Consider the following 6,069-nt stretch of genomic DNA (forward strand, 5'->3'; position numbering starts at 1 on the left):
CTAACACTGAACGTTTGTTTTCTTGCTGGACATGAGCTGTTATTGGATTCCTACATTTGTCACGCTACATATACTTTACTTACATTGTCAAAATGTAGGCTATGCATTTCGTATCCTTTTTGTGTGTGGACATTAGATCCAGTGTCCTTTTCAGTTTGTTTGGTGAGATGAAGATGAAGGTGCCCCCCCCCCCCCAAATCTACCACACAACTTCGATCATTGTAAGACTAGCAATAAACGTCTATCAAATATAAATATAGGAATGGCATTCAGTAGCCTAACAACATTTTAAAAGTTTGATCAATGCATTAAATCTGTTCAGTTCTTTTAGAGAAATAGCATATAGGTGGCCACCACACAGCCTTGGTAACATTTTAAGACTAAACCATAAACATGTCAAAAACACATAGGCTAAATAAGAATCAATAACTTAAATGTGGAAATTTTGATTAATACTGCAAGATAAGACACCCACTGTTTAAATAACACACTTGTAACTCAATAAGCAATCAACTATTTCAATAAAACACTTATAACTTATATTTCAGCCAGCTGGTGAGACTACAGCATGAAAAGGATGACTGATACATGTTAGGTTTTCAATAGAAGTTTTCAATGTGTGTTTAAAACAATAACAGGAACAAATGCAAAAAAGACTGGGAGGAAGGTATGGTGATACTGCAACATAAAAAGGAGGTCTGACACTCATTTAGGTTTCCAAAAAATAAAAAGATTTCAGTTTCCAAAGTTTGAACAACACTTGTGTGTGAACTACACAAAAGACACAATGTGGAAGGGATGGGTAGCCCTCCGTATACTTTGTACACCTATAAGAGGGACATGGTAAGGAGGATGCAACATTTGGCTGGAGTCGGGAGTGTTATGGGAGGTGTGGAAGATGCTGGATCAACACAATTCCATTTGTGTAAGGGGCCCATCGTGTGGACCTCAAAGATAAAAAATGATCTTCTCTGACCATTCCAGTCATATACCGCACACCCTTCTTGTCCTCTGCATCCTTGGTCCTGGATAAGCAGAACAGGCACAGTGGAGAATGGAGGGAGAGAACAAAGCAGGTAACACTCAGTGTATACTTGGGACAACACATTAAGTAAGTAGCAGAAACCTAAGCAAGAGGCCATCTCCAGCAAGAGGCCAGCAAGAGTTTTACATACCCATACACAGCCAACCATTTGCAAGGCTGGTTGGGGGTGCCACAAGTCCACACAAAAACTATAACAATAACAACATGAAGAATGATTTTGTTGGGGATTACTTTCAGAGTGATCTATGCCCTATTAACCTGACTACACTTTTCAGTTATCCAAAAAAAGACATTTGTCCTACTTACAAAGATCACTGACCTAATGAAAGGCAATGCCCTCTTGTCACATCAGTCTCTTCCATGCAAACTTCGCTATGTATTTGGCAAATTACTTGGCAGATAAAGCAATCAAAATTGTAACACCAAGAACTCCAACATGAAATGTAAAATTACTGAAAACTAAATGAACTGAAACAGATCATCAGTTGGAGCAAAAACTCCTACTGTAGGCTACTATACAGACGCTATACTGTCCCACGACCACGCTCGTGCCACACTCACCTTGTGCCACTATCCCGTTTGGAACAGTGATAGTGGCACAGGACAGGACTGGGCTGGCAAGGGACACAATAACCATGCACCAGTAACAACAACAATAACTTATAATAGTCTAGGTTTTGCTCCTACTGCTTCCCCTGAAATTCATAACTGAAATCCCCTCGTTCACGAGTCGTGGACACTAGCCTACTTCATGTCATGTTCAGCCCACGGTTCAGTTCATAACGCCATAAAACTAGCCATCTAGCAAGCTAATCTATATCAGGTTTAAAGACAATAATCACATTCATTTCCTCCATTTTTCACCTGAAGAGCGTTAATCACAAACCCATTGATAACCAGTACATCTGAATATAGAGTTACCATGCTGTATGAAATGTATATTATCAAGATAAAGTTCATGTTCCCCCTCATAGCATGTCTAACGTTAACACTAATGTGAATGAGCTGACTAGCTAACGTAAGCTACTAAGCTAACGCAATCAGGTTTGAAAAATATAGCATTATAAACATAATAAAAACCTGTTGACAACCAACCTATCATCTAAAGTTGCCCTACTACAATAGGCTAGCCAAATGTGTTTTGTCTGAAATTCATTATTGACGTAGGAACATTATCTTTAAGATAGCCTCTCTCCACATCAAGGTCTGCAGGCTAACTTTTGGCTTTAAGATTTCGGTCAACATTTAAGCAATAAATATCAGTTAAACAAGCAGCATAAAAACCTCAAAGAACAATACCAGTATCTACTAGTGCAGTTGGTATAGGAAATGCATATGCCAATTGAAAAAATGCCGTACCTTCGTCTACTTACCACTGAAAATATCAGGCAGAAAGCAATGGAAGTGAATGGGGCTAAAGCCGTGAATGTCAAAGTTAGGAACTTTTGAGCTCTGCATAACGCCAAAGTAGCCTGGAAAAAGCGCCTTTCGATAATATGTCACCTTTTTCAGCCCTTCTGAGTTTGCAGGTATGTAAATATAGTGGAGAGCAATTCACCTCAACACAGTTATGAGGTGTTTTTGGCGGATGGTTTTCAAAATGGAGAGCTGCATACTTCAGTTACATTCACACCAAGAACGATAACTACCAGAACCCGTCTACGGAGAGCCTGTGTTTTTAAAACGGCAACGAAATTGTGAATTTCATGGTTACTCCACACTCGGCAATCGACTCCTACGGACTTTCCCCTAAAGACGCCAGCTGCAGCAGCAACATTTCCGGAAATGTACTGGCTTGATGAAATTCATTCTGGACTCTCTATCCGACCACATAAAGACCTCGGGATACTTCGGTTTGGCTTTAGGGACCCTCTCACTACCACGTACTGTAAGTGTAATGTTGTTTGGAACCGTAGAAGAGGTATAGAAATAGCGTTTTGTAGCGACAAAATGACTTGCCCTGGTCACTTCCAGGCTAACGAGTTTTGACTAAAAACGGTAAAATCGAACTTTCTCAAAACACATCCAAATGACATGATTTTGATGTCAACTCAACGTATGTACTCCCAATCATCTGTAAATCGATCTAAAGTGCATTTTACTCCGGATAATTCCTTTAAGTCCCATTGTACCGAATTTTGGTTGCAGTTCCACCAGATTTCCACTGGGGGCGATCGCCATGAGTGCAGAATGAATGGGAGTCAATGGAGCTAGACGGCTAAATTTGTCTCTTTTACCTGATTGTCGTTGACAAATCTCAGATTTGATTGTAGTTTGTATAACTTCAACATGGGTTATAGGTCAAAAGTTGAATGAACGAGTACTTATGTCCTTTTGATTTCTTACAGTTTGGGTCATTGTTGCCCATAACACGCTAGCATTGTGCTAATGAGTGACGTCACTGACACGTTTGAAAGGCTTTCTAGAACAATTAAGTGACTTTAAAAAATATAATACTCCACCAAGTGTATTTTCTTTGCCTCCCCTTTCGAATACAATATTCAAATTACTTGAAAAACATTTATATCCCGAGAAAAGTGGATTTTGAGGGGTACAGCTTGTTACGGGCAGTCGGACACCACCCTTAACATAAAGGGGAGACGCACACAGATCAGCTCGTATCAAAAATAGGGGTATGTTTATTTAACAGAATGGGTATCAAAATAATAAGTAGGTTAACAATAACCAGCAACTACGATAGCGGAACGCTTTCTACTGCCGGGTGGACGGCTAGACGGAAGTCAATGAGACAGCAGGCACGGCTGTAACTCGGATGTCATTCTCTGTGTGCGCCCCTTCAGGAGCGGTCCTAGAGTCCTTTTATAGCGCAGGTAGGCCTCGCTCAGGTGTGGCTCACCTGCAATTAAGTACAGGGGAAGACACTGCACCCAACAGGGGTCGCCAAACACATGTAGGAGCAAACACAAGAGCTGGAGGACGTAACACCCCCACCCCAAAATGGTGACTTGTCGCCATAACATTGAACAACAAGAACACATTTTTATTCATATATTCTCATGAATTCTGTGTACAGCCCACTGCTCGGGCCAACCCAGACAATAGAGTTCTAGCTACCAATAATCATTACTCTGTTCAAGGCATATCTAGAAATTAGAACTACACAGAAATTGACTGTTTGGCATCCATGAACCAATCACAGGCAAAATAAAATAATCACAACTACGCAATACCTAGTATTGCTACAGAATTACGTTCAATTAGTAAGACCAATAAAATAAATCTCAAACCAAATAATCTATATTGTTTTTTCTTCTTTAACCTAGATATATAGGCCCTTTCCAATGAATAAGGACACACCTAATAGTTCCTACTATAAACAAAAGTTTCTTTTTTAATTTAACCATTACGCTAAGAATTTAATACTATTAACCATCCACTCTAGACAGCGCATCAGCGATAATATTGTCTCTGCCCCGGACATGCACAATTTGGAGGTTAAACGGTTGAAGCAATAGACTCCAGCGCATTAACCTACGGTTCGAATTGTACATGTGACTGAGAAATTTGAGTGGATCATGGTCAGTATAGACCTTAACTGAATGTACTGTTGAACCTAAATACACTTCGAAGTGTTTAGCCAGGACTAAAGCCAAAGTCTCTTGCTCGATAGTGGAGTACTTTCGCTGGGCAGCATTCAATTTCCTAGAGAAGAAACACACGGGATGGTCTATGTTGTCTGCACCCGACTGCAAAAGTACGGCACCCGCGCCTACGTTGCTGGCATCCACAGCAAGCTGGAACGTTTTGGTAAAGTCTGGCGCGGCCAGCACGGGAGCAGTCAGCAAGAGAGCTTTAACGTTTTCAAATGCTTGATTACAGGACTCCGTCCAGTCAAATTTAGCTTTAGGGCTCAATAGGTTAGTGAGGGGGCAAACCACAGTCGAAAAATTCTTACAAAAACTGCGATAGTAGCCTACCATTCCTAAGAATCGGCGTAGCGCACGCCGATCGCAAGGCACAGGGAATTCTTGAATAGCGGCCACCTTGGCCATTACTGGCAAAACATGTCCCCTGCCAACTATCCGCCCCAAGTAGGTGACTGTAGCTTTTCCAAACTCACATTTTGCTAGATTAATTGTGAGGCTTGCATTGGACAGCCTATGGAAAAGCTCTCGAAGTTGTTCTGTGTGTTCGGACCAGTGTGTACTGTATAGGACTATGTCGTCTAAATACGCCTCGCAATTTGACATTCCAGCCAAAACAATATTTACTAACCGCTGGAATGAGGCAGGCGTGTTACGCATTCCGAAAGCCATAACTTTATAATGCATAAATGCATCTGGGGTCACAAAAGCTGATATCTGTTTTGCTCTTGGTGTAAGGGGCACTTGCCAGTAACCTTTTAGAAGGTCGATTTTAGTGACAAACATGGCCGAGCCAACACGGTCCACACAGTCATCCATCCGCGGTAATGGATAACAGTCTGGCAAAGTGATGGTATTAACACGTCTGTAGTCTGTACCAGTGAAGAGAGCAACACGGAGGACTCTGGACCTGGTAAGTTAAAATTACACATGTCAGTTTTAATATAATCACGCGTGTAATATGGTTTGAGTATGTTTACATGACAGACACGAGAATGCCGTCGCTTGTCTGGGGTCAAAATTACATAATCCAGATCAGATATTTTCTTTTCAACGGTATATGGCCCTCTGAATTGTGCCTGAAATACAGAACCGGGCACCGGTAAGAGAACTAACACTTGGTCTCCGGGCTTAAACGAACGGGCTCTTGCTTTTTGATCATACCAAGTTTTCATGCCAGATTGTGTCTTTTCTAAATTCTCTCTAGCGAGTTCACGCGCTCTGTGTAGCCGGGTGCGAACGTCGCTTATAAACTGTATTGCGCTACGAGAAGTAGGTTTGCTCAACCACTGATCTTTAATGACGCTTAAAGGCGTGCGGACGTCGTGAGCAAACACTAGCTCTGCAGGGCTGAAACCAATCGACTCTTGCACGACTTCTCTAGAGGCCATAAGCATCCATGGAATCGCATCTTCCCAG

The sequence above is a fragment of the Alosa sapidissima genome, chromosome 3 (genome assembly GCF_018492685.1).
Source record: "Alosa sapidissima isolate fAloSap1 chromosome 3, fAloSap1.pri, whole genome shotgun sequence".
NCBI classification, from domain to species: Eukaryota; Metazoa; Chordata; class Actinopteri; order Clupeiformes; family Clupeidae; genus Alosa; species Alosa sapidissima.